Raw genomic sequence first — 19,132 nt, forward strand, 5'->3', positions numbered from 1 at the left:
ATGCTAATGTACTTCAGATTTTGCAAGAGGCACAGTGTGAGCTTAGCACCACAAGTACCAAGATTTCTACCATCTCTCTGTCTTCCCAATCTATTGATTTTAACCATGGTTTTTTGATAGATGTGACTTAAGTACCATGGCTCACTGTTACAAAGGTGAAGGCAATGTATTCTCAGATTTATTTCCTCATTAAGTGACAAAAAAGAGGCATTTCTAACCCAGAAAAGCTGGATCATGCCACTGGAGTGCACACCGTACAATTGCTTTGGATCTTTGCCAATGCCTACCAAAGCTTTGTTCAAGGACAACCTCCTAAGTTCCAGAGGTGATTTTAAAAACCAGGCATTCAAAGCTTGATAATATCTGACTTTGGATTTACATTTAGAGTTTTTGCTCTTACAATCAGCTGTTAATGAAATATGAAGTACTCTATTTTCTATTTAAGACATACTCAAATGAACAGATGAAAATAAACTCCATTTAAAAAGCATATTATATTCTAGGCCTGGAATTTCATTATGACATGAACACCTGCAAAATCAGAGTTTTGTTGCAGATGAAAAATTCTAAACTCATCTTCCAAAATAAGTTTCAAAGCTGTATCTGAGGGCTGGGGAGGTGGTTGATTTGGTAAAGTGCCTGCCAGGAGCATGAAGACAAGTTCAGATTCTCAGAACCCACACAAACAGCCCAGCACAGTAGGGCACGCCTGAAACCCCAGCACTAGCCTTGGGCTGGAGGCAGGTAGACCAACAGCCAGTCTAGCCCAAATGATAAACTGCAGGTTCACTAAAAGACAGTTTCAAAAAAACTGAAAGTGGACAGGCACAAGGAATGATACCCAGTGTTGACCTTAAGCTCACTCCACACATATGCAGACACACGCTGTGCATACCAATATGCACAAGTGTACCTATCCACACAGGTGTACCACACAAGTACATACAACATACACACACCACCACCACCATCACCACCACCACCACCACCACCACCACCACCACCACCACCACCATCTCTCACACACACCTCCCCACAAAATCTGTGTTTGAGCAGAAGCCAAGTTGCTTAGAAATCAAATACTAGAGAGACAGGCAGCAGAGCCCTTCAGCTCTGTGTGTATAACGAACACAAATCCTTAATTATCCCTGCCCCAGGGACTGAACCCCCTGGGAAGAGTCAAGTTTCCAGGTTCCTTATCAAAATGAAAGGATTGCAAAATATATTTATCATTTCGTCAGCTCTGTTTAAAACTGCCTAGGAACAAATGATGTTTGTTACTGTGGCTTTTCTCCCTTCTTTTTGTTTACAGTGTTCATAAGGACAATTAAAACTGGGCTGTAATAAGGCGTCTGTTGTAAACAACTGCAGACAAAGGAAGTGGTTTCTCTGGCAAGCATGGGGCTAAGGAAATGGAGAAGACGACTTACAGAAACCATCCATCTCAACAGAGAAGGGACCCTTTCACCCCCTCACCACCCTTTACACACTGGATGGCTCTGGGGCGAAAGTGATCAGCTTTGTAAGTTACCCTTGGAATCAGATTATAACTAGCTTATTGTTAATAATCTAATTATTCCATAGAGGTTGGCCATATGCATTCTTAGAATTTTCAGTAGCGCTTCTTTCTAAAATAAGGTCCAGGAATTCTATGTCCAGAGCATCAACAAGAATTCATCCTGCTGGATTCCTACCTTGGTACATACGCAGAGTCATATACATATATACACAGGCAGGTAGGCATGGAACACACAGACATATGCATGTGCAAGAACACAGCGCACATGCATGTTCTAAGAGACACATTCACACTTGCATACATGTACACAATATGCATAAGCACACTTTCACATATGTACACAGAAGTGTACCCTCAGACACCTACAGATGAGGACACACGAAGAAACACATGCATATTCATAGAAGGTATACAAACATACAGGTCAACACAAAAACACAGTGTACATACATGTACAAGGAGCCACACTCAGCTGTACATACATGGACATAGCTAGACAATTGCACACTGTCACTTAAGCAATAGAAAAATATAGGAGCACAATGACTGACACACATGTACATGTCTTCATCAGTAGACACATGTGCAGAGACATGAGCACTCAAAATATAGTTGCACAGGTAAACAAATGAAATGTATAGGACAAGAGTTATAACACATGTACACAACTGGGCACAAATAAGCACACACATGTCCAAAAACACACCCACAGAGATGCTGGCAAGTGTACATGCACTCACAACCACACATCCATACGCCAGAATGAACTTACGGGACACAGGGACATCTATGTGCACACATGCATTCTGCTTACACATGCACACACATGTACAAGTCCATGTCCATAGAGGCTCAGTCACATATGTCCTGCACACTCACATATGTGCACACACACATTGAGAAGAGCTGTCTGTCTTCCTATAGCTGTTTCAGGTCACTAGGCTCTGAGCACAGGCTCGTTTTCACTACTGAAAATAATCATATTCTGCCTGCCTCTCCTCAGTGCCTCGGGGAACGTTCATTCACTGCTCTTTCCCACCTCAGCTCCCAAAGCCAAATTGCTCCAATTCAAAGAAAAAAATCCCTGATCTTGAACTGAGCAGCATCTACATTTTCCTGACTTGGAATCTTGCTTGTTACCTCTTCCCCAGAGGCACAGGACAGTGGCAGAGCCCTTGGGGCTTCCTTCTCAGGGCACTGTCCATGGTAGCTTTCTCACTTCTTTATCTCACCATGAAAAGCAAATGGAGCAGATGCTAGAGCATTAAGTCTATTTTCTCCCTGGCCTAGGGCACTGATTGTGTGTGATCCGTCTTTGTATCCACAGTGCCTAGCAAAGCACCCTCCTTATAACAGGAGGCAGGGAGGCTGACAGTGAGAGCCCAGTGTCCAATCCTTTGGCTCAGTATCTGAGGTTTGTGCAGGGACACAGGAGCATGTACTTGGGCAGGAGATAGTGTGGGCGGTCTTGTAACACAGTACCTTTCTGTCTTCTTGGAGGAAAAGTCCATTTATATTCTCTTATGTTTCAAAAGATTACTTTTGATGACAGTAAGCACTGTATGAAAAGAACCCAAGGAATGTCATGTCCTAGAAAACTGCCTGGGCTTTGAAAATGGTTTGAATTTCCTGCTAATGGATAGCTAAAGCCTGGACTTCTAGTAAGTTGGGGTTTTTGTTTGTTTGTTTGTTTGTTTGGTTGGTTGGTTGGTTGGTTGGTTTGGTTTTTGGTTTTTAGATTTGTTTTATTTTTAACAATGCATAGGTGTATGGAGGGTGGTAGTTATGTCCACAGAGGGCAGTGGTAGTTGCTGATCACCCAGTTCTTGGAGCTATAGGTAGTTCCAAGCAACATGACACAGGTGTTAGGAGCTTCACTCAGCTCAACTGTCCAAGTATGCACTCTTAATGTTGAGCTCTCTCTCCATTCCTAAATCTTTCTCCGAGCATTTTTATTCTCTCGCGTGTAAATGGAGACAGTAACTATTATAGAAGCTTTGGAATTTGGGTAATAAACTGCATAGTTTCTGTTAGTTTTGATACTGGAGACATTAGCAATGAAGTAGGCATGACTGAGGATATGTAGCCATAGTCTTAGTCATGCTGTCATCAATTTCTATTGTAAGAGTCACAGAACAAAGAGCAAATGAAGTGAGGGGGGAAATGAAGACAGGTTAAATGGGACGTAAGGAAGCCAGCTACCCAGTCCATGAGCCACCACTGAGAGTCACTATAACCTATCATTTGGACACTCAGACCCACTGCCATGATAGGCAATATCAAGTGTGGATCACCACCATCAATTCCAGGTCTAGGGTGTCTAGCACAGCAGACACCTCATCTCAGAACACACCATGATCTGTATATATTCTCCCCCACAGGCTCATGTATTAAAGTCTTGACCTCACCTGATAGTTTTATTTTGGAAGATTCTGAACATTATAGGTTGTGAGAACGAGTTAGAGGAAGAAGGTCCCAGAGGATGTATAGGTAGAGATTGTGCCTAGCCCTTAGTCCTCTCTTTGCTGTTTGCTTCCATTTTGGCTTCCATAAATTGAGTAGCTCTTCTCCAATCTCTTCTTCTCTCCACAATACAAAACCTCGCACAGCCAGGCGGTGGTGGCGCACGCCTTTAATCCCAGCACTCGGGAGGCAGAGGCAGGCGGATCTCTGTGAGTTCGAGGCCAGCCTGGTCTACTGAGCGAGATCCAGGCAAAGGCGCAAAGCTACACAGAGAAACCCTGTCTCGGAAAAACAAAACAAAACAAAAAAAAAAAAAAAAAAAAAAAAAAACCTCGCACATCATGAGCTAATATTGTATGACCAGTTCTCCTGAAGTGAAACATCCCCTACTTGCGGGAAATGGGACACTCATAAGACTCAGGAAATAAAGTCACAAGTCACAGGAAACTCCTAGAATTTACAAGATTAACAAGACTGATCCCCAGTGTTATATAAAAAGTAATGGCTGCTGGGGAGATGAGACTCTGGCCAGCTGAGCTGACACCAAGTTATGCAGAGAACTCTAGGGATGCAGCTCTCGTGAGTCATTGTCCATGCTGGGGTGGACTTGCCGGCAATGCAAAGAGTCGTCTATGCTTCTGTAAGCAATTCCAACAAACTCTCTAGTTCACTAATCTGGAGGTAAGTGGACTTGTTTCTCTGGTTTGCTGTCAGTGTCCTGGGGTGTTCATAAGAAGTCACACAACTACCATTGATCTTTTGTCTTTTAACTAGTTCTCTCTGGTATTTTGGTCATTGCATAATAGCAACTCATTCAGAATACAATTCTTTTATCTGTCTATCTATCTATCTATCTATCTATCTATCTATCTATCTACTATCTATATTTCAGTTATTTATTCACTTATTTATATGTGGTGTGTGTGTGTGTGTGTGTGTGTGTGTGCCAACATAGTGTATTTGTGGCAGTCAGAAGATAACTCTCAGGGGCAAATCTCTCCTTCTACTGTGGGTAGCAGAGATAAAACTCAAGTACTTGGGCATGTGTCACCAGCACTTTTAACCATTGAGCCATCTTGCCAGCCTCACTATATAATTATTATTCTGGTTTAAAATATCTAGAAGGTTTATGGGAATTTATGTTTAGTATAATAAATCCAAACTATAGAGCTCTGATATTAAATTACACTTATTACTTCTTATACTTCAGACTGGCTATGTCATTTAATCTCTCTGAAAATTGTCCACATGTGGAGCCAAGAAGTTAATACTTGCCTTCCTGGCTGATGAGTTAATTAGAGAATATAATTCAAATGCCTTGTGGTATATACTAGCAATGACTGAATGACAACACCCTTTTATATATTTATCCATTTTCATCCAATAGCTAATTCTTAATAATCCTTTCCAGATACAGATTCTAATCCAGTAAGGGTATAATTATCATGTTCATAGTGCATTCTGCACATGTCAGAACTGAGGAGAGAGACCAGGTGAGGAAATCAGAAGTATCACTAACTCCCACTGACAACCACTCCAGATAGCATCAGTGTAACACCTGACTCTTCTGAGTTGTCAATCTCATTACTCCTGGGAGCCAGGATGTGTATAGTGTAAACTAACCTAAAAGTTTAAAACACAATGAATGTTCTTGATAAGAAAAGCAAAGTATCTGGAAAGAAAGAATAAACGTTTGAAGTAGTTGGAATCTGATGCTTTCATCATAGAGACTTTTTTTCTCCTCTAGAAGGGTCTCCCCGACTTCCTGAGCAGGATGATGTCATATTTATCAGCCAAGTCCTGACCTGGATATCAAAAGGCCTGTATTGCATTCTGTATTACAAAGTGAGTTGTGGGGATGGAGAGATGGCTCAGTGGTATACTTGCTGCTCTTTCAGGGGACCTGGATTCAGTTTCCACTGCCACATGGCAGCCTACAACCGTCTATAACTCCAGTTCCAGGGTACCTGATGCCTTTTTCTGGCCTCTGTAAGTACCACATGCATATAATACACAGACATTCATGCAGGCAAAACACTCATGGACACACAATACATAAATCATTTTAAAAGATTGTGGATAAACAGACAAATTTTCTCCCCATGCTGTTAGTCTAGCACTGAAGGTTGCTTGAAGGGGAGGGTGGAGGTAACGAGTATTATAATCTTATTAACAAAGGGCAGTCATTTAAATCAAAAGCAAGGTTGTTAAGTTACTAATTCATCCCTATTCCTAGTTTCCTCATTTTCCTTTATCCTTGTGAAAAGCTGAGGCTTGGATCAGGGGAGCCTGTCTTGAAATCACTGGTTCTGGAAACTGGAAGCCTCCCCCTGGGATCCTGTGCTGTTTCTGAACCTCATCTCCCCTCCTCAGAACCTCAGCACCATGATTGTACCTTCTCCTCCAGCTCATACTCTCTGACTCAGGCTAGCAAGGCACCTACAATGGGAATCTACAGCCTATTAAGTATTGTACCACATTCTTAAGATCCTGGCACGTGGAAGGCAGACGCAGGGAGACTGCAAGTTTCAAGGTAGTCTGTGATGCATAGGGAGTTCAATGAAGCTAATCAGAGCTACATAGGAAGTACTTGTGTCAAATTTACAAAGCTGGGCAAGTGAAATGTCTCAGTAGGTAAAGGCACTTGCTGCCAAGCCTGACGACTGGAGTTCAATCCCTGGAACTCTCATGGTAGAGAGAAGTTATCAATTCTGACCTTTCACAATTGTGCCATAGTATATATGTACATGCATAGATAGACAGACAGACAGACAGACAGACAGACGGACGGACAGATAGATAGACAGACAGATAGATAGATAGATAGATAGATAGATAGATACATACATACATACATACATACATACATACATACATACATATTTAACCTCTCCCCAAAGAAAAGAATCCAACTTCACTTTGCGCTGACATTAAACAGTGGTTGTGGTGGTATTGTGTTCCCCAAAATATTGTGCACCGTAATAAACTTATCTGGGGTCAGAGAACAGAACAGCCACTAGATATAGAGGCCGGAAAATAGTGGCACACACACCTTTAATCCTAGCATTCCAGAGGCAGAGATCCATCTGGATCTCTATGAGTTCAAGGCCACACTGGAAACAACTAGGCATGATGACTCATGCCTTTAATCCCAGGAAGTGATGGCAGAAATGTATATAAGGCATGAGGACCAGGAACTAGCCTGGAAGCTTTTAGGTTTTGGAGCAGCAGTTCAGCTGAGACCCATTTGGATGAGGACACAGAGGCTTCCAGTCTGAGGAAACAGGATCAGCTGAGGAACTGGCGAGGTGAGGTAGCTGTGGCTTGCTCTGCTTCTCTGATCTTCCAGCGTTCACCCCAATAACTGGCCTCGGGTTTGATTTTATTAATAAGACCATTTAAGATTCATGCTACAAGTGGTGAAGGGCTGAAGTCATGAGAACGCAGCTATTTAGGGTTTGCATGTTTGCTTCCAGCATGGACACACTTTCTCCCTCGTCATTCAACAGAACACTAACTTGGGTTCTATGGTAAAGGGTTTTGTAATTACAGCTAAGGACCCTCATAAAATGATTTTAAGAAACAGAGATTTTTGGGAATGTCTGACAAAACCAGCAATGGGGGCATTTAAGAACCAGGGCTTCACTTAGGCTCATCACAGTAGTTAGACAAATTCCTTAGACTGGGCCTGGAAGAAGCAGAACCTTGCAGTAGATGACTGGTTGGGTGCCACATTTAAAGGGTGTGGGAGTGGCCAATATGGGGCAGACTGCTCTTAGGCTTACAGCCAGCAGAAACATGTGGAGCTCAGTCTTGTAAGCTTGAGGAAGGAATCTTCTCAATGCCTATTGAGCTAGGAAGCATGTTGATTTCAACCTTGGGACATTCAACGTTGAATCTTCAGTACCACATACAGCCTCCTGAATCTGCCATGCATACTCTCCTGATCTATGAAATCGATGGACTATGAACCAATATATGAGTAATTGCTAAGTCATTAAATTTACAAATCCTGCTATACCACAGTGGAAATCTGAAACACTTCAACTAGAGAAAGCCACAGAGAAATAAATAGACTTTTGTTTTACTAAAAAAAAGCAACTTCAACAATTTAGCTGAATATTCTGCTCTACATGACCCAGCTAATACATTAATGCTATTCACAGTATGAAGCATCCTGATGGCCACTGACAGGGAAACACCTGCTGTGAATGTTCTGTTAGAAATCACCACACCTTTCTTCATGTGTCTATAACCAGAACCCTCCTCTACTGTTAGGTAGATTCCTTTAGGGAAAAAAAAGTAAATCTAGATTATTCTCCATTCTAGGACAATTTGCTCTGTGGCAATTTGGAGTTTAAATACCCTCATCTCATGAGTCATTTTCCCTTGTGTGACATTCATACATCTTATTTGAGGTTGGTGGGAATCGGTGAGAAGGGAGGGCCAAGAATTCCCTGGGCAAGGTTCTTGAATGTGCAGCAGAGGAGCAGTAGCAAGAAGACATCAGGAATGTCATTAAACCAGCTTCCTATTGCTCAGAAGCAGGCACACTTTGCCAGCCCTTCACTTTTGCATCCTGGTGGCAGGAAATGCGTCAACAAAAATGAAGGTCCTTCGCAGGCTTCTAGAGCAGAAGGCAAATGACACAAGGAGAAGGTCGAGAGAACACTTTTTCTCTAAGGTCAGAGACACCTAAGTACTGAATTAATTTTATTATTGTTATTATTTTAACTTCAAATTTTGAGCAATCATTTTCAAAAAAAAAAATAAAAAAGCAAGCAATTTCACTAAAGGCACAACCAGAGCGCCACCATGTGGAGGAGCCTTTGTGGATTCACAGGTGCTCAAGAGGCTTGCACACTAAGATCCTGTAGCAACTTAAGACAATCTGCAACATGGTGGAAAAGGTCAGAAAAATAAGTGGTCAAGAAAACAAAGGTCTTCAAAAGTTTCTACTTACACTCTATATTGCTTTTAGTCAATATACTTATAGAAGGTGTGACAATAACTCCCAACTCCAGGTTCTGTGCTACATATATATGTATATGAGTGTCATGTTTAAAGCAGTTATTGTATTTAGTCACGTGTGTTATTTTCAAAACTAGAGCAACATAGTCAGAAACAGCCCAGTCATACAGGGAAGTGTTTTGTCTGGTTTATAAAAAGTCCCATTTATTCAAATCCCTCCAGACATCTGCTAGTCAGTAAGCCCTGTCCACAGTAATACTGGTGGTTTCAGATTTGTTTGACTGTAAGGCCATAGTTGTAGTTTTTATTGTTTATCACTCAATTCTTCAGTTATAATAATCATTTCTAATGATGCTACATCCTTTTATTGCTCTGCTGTAGGTTTTAGTTCTGGAGAAGAATGCTTGGATTTCCTTGCATAGCTTTTCTGACCCATTTTCCCCAGGGAGCTTGACTTATGATCTCATCAATACTACAATGTGATCCAAGTGTAGTTCCTAAAAGGAAATGTAGGGGACAAACATCAATGTGAAGCATGCTGTCATTTCAACATTCGTCCACCCAAGTCTTTCCTGCAGAGAAAAACATGGCGTATGTGCAGTGACTTCAAGTGCCTGTTTGCTGGTGTATACTGAGCATCCTTCTATACTGTTTGATGTCCTCTGGTCCATTGTAACTAAGGTTTTCTCCAGTCCTGACCAGCCCCATGGACCCCACAGCTGCTTATAAAATAATCACTCAGAAGCTTATATTAATTAAAACTGCTCAGCTATTAGCTCAGGCCTACCACTGACTAGCTCTTACATTTAAACTCAGCCCATTTCTGTTAATCTATATGTTGCCATGTGTTCTGTGGCTTTACCTATGTGCATTACATGCTGCTCCCTAGATGGCGGGCTGGTATCTGCTGTCTTAGACTTCCACTTCCTGGAATTTTCCTTTCTTCTTGCCCCACCTATACTTCCTGCCTGGCTACTGGCCAATTAGCATTTTATTTATCAACCAATCAGAGCAACACATATTCATAGCATACAGAAAGACATTCCCCCATCACTTCCTCTTTTCTATCTAAACAAAAGGAAGGTTTTAAATTTAACCTATTAAAATTACATATAACAAAACAGTAATCAAGCAGGAATTATAGTTATAATATCTAGTCTATTTACATTTGGCAAAATTAAAGAAAATATTTTATCTTAGTCTATTTATATTTGGCAAAATTAAAGAAAATATTTTATCTGTCCTGTATTTATCTAATTCATCTTGTATCGTAACCAAGGAAAATTATAACTATCTAGTCTTCAACTACATCAAAGGCCTCAGAATGATATAATATTACCTAAGTAAATAGGAAGTGCATTGTAAGCAACTTCTAAAAATCTAGAATGACAGAGACAGCTGTCTGCCTGGAGAGTCATCAAAAGTTCCTCTGCAAAGTTGGGGCATCCATCTTCAGCCCACAGGCCTAGAGTCTCTCTGTCACTTCTGTGTCCTGTAGAATGTCTGGCAGTTTCTTTAGTGATGGGGAATGTCTTTCTGTATGCTATGAATATGTGTTGCTCTGATTGGTTGATAAATAAAATGCTGATTGGCCAGTAGCCAGGCAGGAAGTATAGGTGGGGTAAGTAGAGAGAAAAATTCTAGGAAATGGAAGTCTGAGACAGCAGATACCAGCCCGCCATCTAGGGAGCAGCATGTAATGGCACATAGGTAAAGCCACAGAACACATGGCAACATATAGATTAACAGAAATGGGCTGAGTTTAAATGTAAGAGCTAGTCAGTGGTAGGCCTGAGCTAATAGCTGAGCAGTTTTAATTATTATAAGCTTCTGAGTGATTATTTTATAAGCAGCTGTGGGGTCCATGGGGCTGGTCAGGACTGGAGAAAACTTCAGTTACAGTCCATGGGTGATCAGTCAGTGTGGTTTCACCAGTGAGTATTTTATCAACATCACAAAAGTCACCTGACTTTAGTTGAAAGTTTCCCTGAGAAGATACTCATCTCATAACCACCCCAATATCAAGGCACTTGTGTAATTTTTAGGTTTATTTATTTTTATTTTATATACAAGGGTGTTTGCATACGTGCATGTATGTGTGCCAAGTGTGTGCCTGGTGCCACCAGAAGACAAAAAGGGCATCTGTTTTCCTGAAACTAGATTTATGGATGGTTATGAGCCACTATGTGGGTACTGGGAACCAAACCTAGGTGATTTGCCAGAGCAACATGTGCTCTTAACCGCTGAGCTATGTTGATCTGAGCCTCAATTCCCACTTCTCCAATATTAGACACATACCAAAATGGGAGCTTGAATCTTCTTTCCACATTAATGAAATCAACAAGAATCAAGGCATCAGCAATGTCACACATGTGACCTTTGTTTAGGGTGCTGATGCCAGCATGCCCTTTCCAAGAAAGAATGTGCTTATTGATCAGAAACCCTCATAGTGTCTGAAGATACTTAATTGTTTTCTTTGATATTCTGTGTTTAAATAATCTTTGCCTTCAATTTTTTCTTTGAGGACTTGTAGCTGCTTCTTCTTTTTATATTATCAATCTATTTATAGGTGAGAGGAGATATATGGTCAGTGTACTAAATTAAAGAAGGAAATGCTATTGTCACTCTGATCTCTTCACTTATCTCCACAATGAAAGAACAAACAGGTGATTATACCCTTCCACTGTATCTTTATATGCCATTCCCAATAATCTAGGATAAAACCCATATTTGGCACCACTATTTGGCTAAGAACCTGTGGCTAAACAGGTCACAGTTCCTAAGGGAAAACCTACTACTATTACAGTGAAAAATGCACATAGTAAGACACTGACTCCTACTGACTTATTGTTGTACTCATAGATCAGTGCATCTCCCACCCTTCATTTGAGAAACATATATTTGCAACAGATGATGTTTAACACAATGACCCCCAACTGGCCAAGGTGCAAAGAATAAGAGATGCAGAATGATCATCCCTGAAGGTAAGATACATACAACCTTTCTTCCAAGGCAAAGGGATCACTGTAGAAAAAGAAGCAGAAAGAGCGTAAGAGCAGAGGCAGTAGATAGCTACAGGAAACATTATCTGCTGGACACAACAAGGTGGCTACACATAATGAACTCACAGTGGCTGCGATGATACATACAAGACCTGTGCAAGTCCAAGCTAGACCAAATCCCAGCAAGGAGAGGGGAGCCGGGCACACAATCCCACCCAAAGCTCTGGAATTATGGACAGTTGACAGCTATTGGGAGAGAGAGAAAGCGTGAGAGACACACAGACACAGACAGAGACAGAGAGGTTTCTCTGAGAGTGTAGCCCTGGTAAGTTGATTGTTCTTGTGGAAGATCACACACCTAAGACCATTTGGGCAGCACAATTGGTCTTCAGGGGTTCAAGAAACAAACAAACCCCTTTAAAGAGACCACACACTTCCAGGAATTCTACCATTATTTGAAACTTGTTCTATTTATCCTTGTTGGGAAATTCCTCTCCATCATATGCCAAATGAATTTTTAAAACTTAGGGAAGAGGAAATCAGTTCTTTCACACATTTTCCCTATTCACGTAGTATTGCATGCTATAAATAGGCTATATAACAAAAGTTAGAATATTTTAAGGCAAAAAGAAATATTCATGTAAAGAATAAGGCTGGATAGATTTGAAATAGGCTCACCCAGCAAATTTTGAGTTCTTTTCATGTATGGTGTATATTTAGAATAATTGAACTGTGGTGTTTCAAAAATACTCTGGTTATGCAAGACCAGAAGAATACAAGCAAAGCTCTGCACACATACAACAAATGTGTATAGATTCTATCCAGCCACACATTTCCATAGTACTAGAAAACTGGTGTGAACCCTTCCTTTGATCCTCAGACCAAATTGGGACCCATGAGCATCAGTTCCCATCTTAGACATAGCATGGTGTTCACTCTCTTTCTAATTTTGAGAGCAGCAGCAGACAATGCTGTATAGATGCAGATGCCAGAAACAGAAGAACAGTTAAATAGGACAAGGCTGAGGCTAGCAGCAGACTGGAGGATGAAGGTGGAAAGCAGGAATCAGAATGAACTTCAGGGTCAAGCATTCAGTTATGACAAGGAAAGTCGGGGACTTGGGAGATGGCTCAGTTGGTAAAGTTCTTGCTTCACCAGCACGAGAGCCCATGGATAAAATGCCAGGCATGCTGACAGATGCTTGTAATGCCAGTACTGGGGAGCTGCAGACAAAAATATCTCTAGGGTTTGATGGCCAGGTAGCCTAGCCTAGTTAGTGAGAAACCTTATCTCAAAAATAAAATGAGGGTGACATGTGAAGACAACACAAAGGCCATCCTCTGTGGATGCTATGTGAACACGCAACAATACATACAGGTGCACCTTAATACAGTGTAACACACACACACACACACACACACACACACACACACACACACACACACACATTCACATGGAGTAAGTCAGGAGACCAGAGAACTGAGAAGATGGAACAACAGCAAGAGGGGAGGAAGAGGCCAGATCTTTCAGTATGAGCATCTCTCCAGTTTCTGGAGGTTCCTCTGTTTCCTTGGATGTGGACAAAGTAGAAGGTATGAGGTCTGCATGAACCGAAGGCACAGAGCTACAGAAGAAAGGAAACTCCACTTTTGATTGGAGGAAACAACTAAAAGAAAAGAAAATGCGACTGTCACTCATTAACAAGGAGGTACCAGGCAACTGTCAGCCATTAAACAAGACCTTTGAGGACCAAAGCCCTATCTATACCCATACATCTTTGAAGGGTCATTTCCGCTATTTTCAGCTAAAACTTTATGATGCCAAGCGGTAGATACAAAGACATTCTTGTCTTCCATTTTCACCTTCAAACACAGATTCCAATCATGACTGTAAGCTAACCATTCCCCCAAATGTGGCCAGGTTCCCTTTGTTCAAGGGTGCTCCTGCTTTGGAGATAACTTCCTTACGTGCTGCAGATAGTTTTTCTGTTGTTGTATCTTTTATTTTAGCTTTGCACTCACCAAGATGTCCATCCACTGTGTTTGGCTATGCTGCTTCTATCTTTTTATGTTGAAAAAAATATTTGAACACATACATTTACTAGGACACGGTCTTGACTGACTTAGAATTTTACCACAGGGACACATCTTCCCTGACATTTTCTCTTCTGTTGTTCTCCTTGTTTTAGTGTCCAGAAAAATGCTACATGACAGATATAGATGAGAAGTCTGTCAAGGGACATTCCTGGTATAACCTTGATATTTGTAGCCACAAATATATGAGGTACAGGATTCCTCCAGCACCCTCAGAAGGATTTGTGTGGAGGCCAGCTTCACAGAGACACGTGGCAGAGGCACAAATTATCCTCTTTTTTTTCCTTTGAAATATTCACCTGCAAATGAAAGACAAGGGCTACTGCAATTAAAGAGCAAAGATCTCTGTGTATGGTTTACTTTTGTGTAGACACATGAAGCTTCATCAAATGGCAATAATGTTTGTTTTCCTGGCAGCTGAAATCACAAGCTCTTCCTGACATTCAACATCTTGTAACATTCTTAAAGATTAGAGGAGGAAAAAAATCACAATACTCAACAGAAGGGTGGGAACACTGGGTGCGCTATGCAGAAAAGGACCCTGGGAGCACCTGTGCTTTGAGCCCTGTGGGCCATCTCAGACCCTGGCTGACTTGTATAGTAAGTGAGACTTGAAGAAAGCCCCCTCTCCCCCACTTTACAAACTGGAAGCCTTTTCTGCCACTCCTTTCCCATCCCTCTCTGAGAAAGAACACATTTCCAGTCCCATTCTGAACCAATTAACCTCTAAAATAAAATAATCAGGAAGAAGGGGACTTGTGAAGGCATTTGGTGATAGGTTTCAAGATAGAACTAATTACTAAACTCACTGGGAGCTCCCGAAGGCAGCAGCAATAAAGGGAACAAGTACCTGGGATCGGTAGATCCAGATAATGCGATCTGTAACCTGGACCAATGTCCAGACTTTTGTGCATAGAAGGACTCCCGAGTGACTTGGAAAATCAGCCAGGCTTAAGAACCATTGGTCAATTCTTATCTCCCAACACTTAATGAGAAAGAAAAAAAAAAAGACCTTTTAAAATAAAAATGAAATTCCCTAGTTTGTGAATGTAAGGCATAGTCCATAATTTCATGAAGTCTGTCTAAAAACAGACTATATCTCTGCATACTATTTAAGTAGTTATACTTAGGTTAATATCTCATTTAGAAAAGTAATTCATTAGAAAAAATTACAAAATGTTCTTTCTTTTGCTGCTGAGGGCTAAATTGAACTGAGGCCCTGGCGTGTGGAGAAGGAACACGGCTCCTTCTCCCAAACCAGAAATACGCTCAGCAGAGCTGGTCATCGCCTGGGGCCAGGGCCTTGGTGGAGCTCCAGCTTCAGATCCTTAGAACTCAACTTTTCCTACCCTAAGGGGGTGTGGTTATCACTCCCAAGGCCCCTGTGTGCTGAGCTGATGATGTGCTTGAGATACCCAGTGTTCCCCTTGTGTACCATTGTTTGATTGGCCGCTCACTGACTTAATCCCATTCTGTAATGTCCTAGCTTCCCCTAGAAATGGGATAAAAGAGACTGCACTTCTTAATAAACCTACCTGGTGTAAGACACATCTGTGCAAGAGTTTCTGAGTCTACCTGTACTCTCTTCTTTGTTTCTGACCCCCAGGATCCTGCCACTGAATCCTGGTCATTTTGCTATTACTATATTTCATCTTGAAAGAAATGTGTAAACATAACAGTGTACAAATGTAAGAATTTATATCCCCAAATGGGGCATGCTTTGTATTTTGTATTTCCCCCTGTGTTGTCACTGTGACATAGTATTTGACATGAATTTTTAAAGGGTTTATTTGGCTCACGGATTCAGAGGACTCAGTCAATGGTTTTGGTTCCATGTACTTGGGTAGAACATCATGGTAGCAGATCAGGGTGGAGGAGCAGAGTTCATCACCTCATGGTATCTACCAAGCACACAGAGCATGAAAGGAAGAGACCAGGGATGATACACCACCAAGCCCTGTCCTCCACTAACCTGATCTCTAGCTAAGCCCACCTCCTAACATTTCTTCAACTTCTCAATAAAGCTCCCATACTTAAGGACCAAGAGTAAAACATGAGCCTTTGGGGGATATTTCATATTTGTCCCATAGCACCTCAGGTGGCTTTTATTGTTGTGTCAGAAAATAAAATATAGGGCAAAATGTTAAATTACTCTTTTTCTCCAGCAGGCTCTGTTTATATGGCATTTTCTATTTCTATTAAAATAAACTATCTTATTTACCACATAAGTTTACAATTTTAAACTTCCAACATATGTCTATAAATATTATATATATATATATATATATATATATATATATATATATATATATATAAATTTTTACACTTACAAAATGATATCACAAAGTGGCATTCTAACACTTTAAATTTCCTGAAAATTTCAAGATCTATCCATTTTGCTGATACATATACTGAATTCTTTATTCTGAACCTTGTATGAACATTCTACTTTATAAATAAAGAATCTCTATTTCCTTATTTGAACATAAATTATTGACTGCACAAAGAAAAATTCTGGACAGCTGATATGTTTCTTCATTATCGTACATGTACAAGAGTTTCTCCAAGTATTTGAGATAAACTGTAAAGCTGAAATATTTTTCAAACTTACCAGGTAGTTTCTTCTTCTCCAAATACCATTTTTATTTATTTAGGGACAAGTCCCCTGTTGTGGGAGGCCAGATCTCGCCTTTTCAAGGGTTCCTAGGAGGAAGAGAGAGGGATAAGAGAATGTTAGATAGAAAGAGAGACCTAGTTGATGAGAAGAAAGACAGAAACACAGGATAGCTTCAGGAGGACCTGGGTCGATATCCAACATCCTTTTCCGTTTATTCAAAAGGGCTTTTTATAACAATGCCAAGGGGTGGGGCAAAAGACCTCCCCCTTGCTAGATCAGAGCACAATACACAGCCAAGTGTAGACTCTTCCAAACACCTGGTAACCGTGCCTGTGGTCAAATCGTCCCCTTTTGCAATCCTGCTGGGTAAAGCAAGCTCAATTCTCAGACCCTGAGTTTCTCGATAAGAAACCTCTGTGGGTCTCCACACCCTGTCATCTCTGACAAGGCTGGACCTCACTCTTAACTCAGTCTACCATAGAACTTGCAGCAATCCTCCTGCCTCATCCTCTTGAACACTGGGATTTCAAGCATGCACTTCCACACAAAACATCTGATTAATACTTTATTCATCTGTGTATAGTGATGTGCAATTCCATAAGAGTTTGTCAATGTTGACGTTATCTGTCTTTTACAATGTCAATCTTATTTATTTCAGTTATTATAGTAAATACTTCATTAAACATTTGTGACATTGATCACTTTTTTATGTTCATTATGCATTCAGTATTTCCTAGAACTTGTGCACGCTTAGAAAAACTTTCACTTGAGAAATGTCTAGATCAAAGATTTGTTCCCTTTTTGATGAACTCTTTATTCTAGTTAATTTAATGCCAAAATCAATGAATTTATTTAGGACAACAATTTCTCATAAGAGGATTCTGAAATCAATGAAATGAAAATACCAAAGCACTTCATGATAAGGTATACAACTTACTGAACTTCTTAAATATGGCAAAATGATTATGTCAAGGTGTCCAATCTTTGCTGCTGAACAATGAGGTTTTAAGTGCTAGCTCCACTATTCAGAGCTGAATGAACAATTTCTTAACCTTCTTGGAGAATATACAAAATCGTGACTATAAAAGAATTCAACAGTTGATATTTATCTCATATTTGCAAGCACGCATTTAGTACAACATTTGGAGCATAATAAGTATGTGTATTTTGTTATAATGATCATGATGGTGTTGACTGGTGGGGGAAAAAGTGATGGTGATTGTAACCTACTACATTTCCCACAAAAACACATTATAGATGAACATTGTTAAGCCAGGTCAGATCCATGTAGCAAGGATCTGAACTTAGGCAGAAAAAGATTCAGAAATATTTTCTTTTTCTTTTTTGGTTTTTCAAGACAGGGTTTCTCTGTGTAGCCCTGGCTGTACTGGAATACACTCTATAGACCAGGCTGGCCTCCAACTCAGAGATCTGTCTCTCAGTGCTTGGATTAAAGTCATAGCTACCGTGCCGGGCCACAAATAATTTCTTTTTTTTTTTTTGGTTTTTCAAGACAGGGTTTCTCTGTGTAGCTTTGCGCCTTTCCTGGAACTCGCTTTGAAGACCAGGCTGGCCTTGAACTCACAGAGATCCACCTGCCTCTGCCTCCTGAGTGCTGGGATTAAAGGCGTGCGCCACCACCGCCCGGCCACAAATAATTTCTTAATTACAATGAATAAATACCAATGGAATGTCAATGCCACATCAAGTTTCACTGGCCTGTCTCTGCCAATTGTTTTTTTGTTTTGTTTTGTTTTGTTCTTCTCTGTCTGGTATTCTGCTGGATATTTTACTTACATTTGCATTATTTCACCTACTATGTCTTACAGTAATCCATGAACTTGTATTTTATCCCTATTTTACGTATGAAGCAACTAGGAAAGATCCATTCACTTTCCCAAAGTGACAACTACTAATAAAGCCAGCATTTTACTCTGCACTTTTTGTGGCTCAGAAATCAGTATTGTTTCCATTATAAAGTTGTTTATTGTCTGTCTAAAAAAAAGGAACCTTACCATTATACCCGCAGATCAATGCATTTCTCAACTTCCATTTGAAAAGATTCTATTTGCAATAGATGGAGATTAACACAGGGATCCACATGACTGGCCAAAGTGTAGCAAATAAGAGACTACTGAATTCTCAGCCCTACAGAGAACATAGATACCACATACCTTTTCCTCTCAAGCCTCAGTGATCATCATGGAAGAGGGAACAGAAAAAGAGGAAGAGCTGGGAGATGAAGGATGATGACTCCATGGAAACATTATCTTCTGGACACAGCAGGGCAGCTACACACAAGAACTCACAACAGTTACAACAGCATAGACACAACCCATCCAAGCCCAAGCCAGACTAAATCCCAGTGTGGAGAGAGGAACTAGGAACACTTCCCCAGGCCTAGCCTTGAGGATATTTATGGTGATACTATGTCCCCCCAAATATTGTGCACCTTAATAAACTTATC

This window comes from Peromyscus eremicus, chromosome 19 (genome assembly GCF_949786415.1).
Source record: "Peromyscus eremicus chromosome 19, PerEre_H2_v1, whole genome shotgun sequence".
In the NCBI taxonomy this organism is placed as follows: Eukaryota; Metazoa; Chordata; class Mammalia; order Rodentia; family Cricetidae; genus Peromyscus; species Peromyscus eremicus.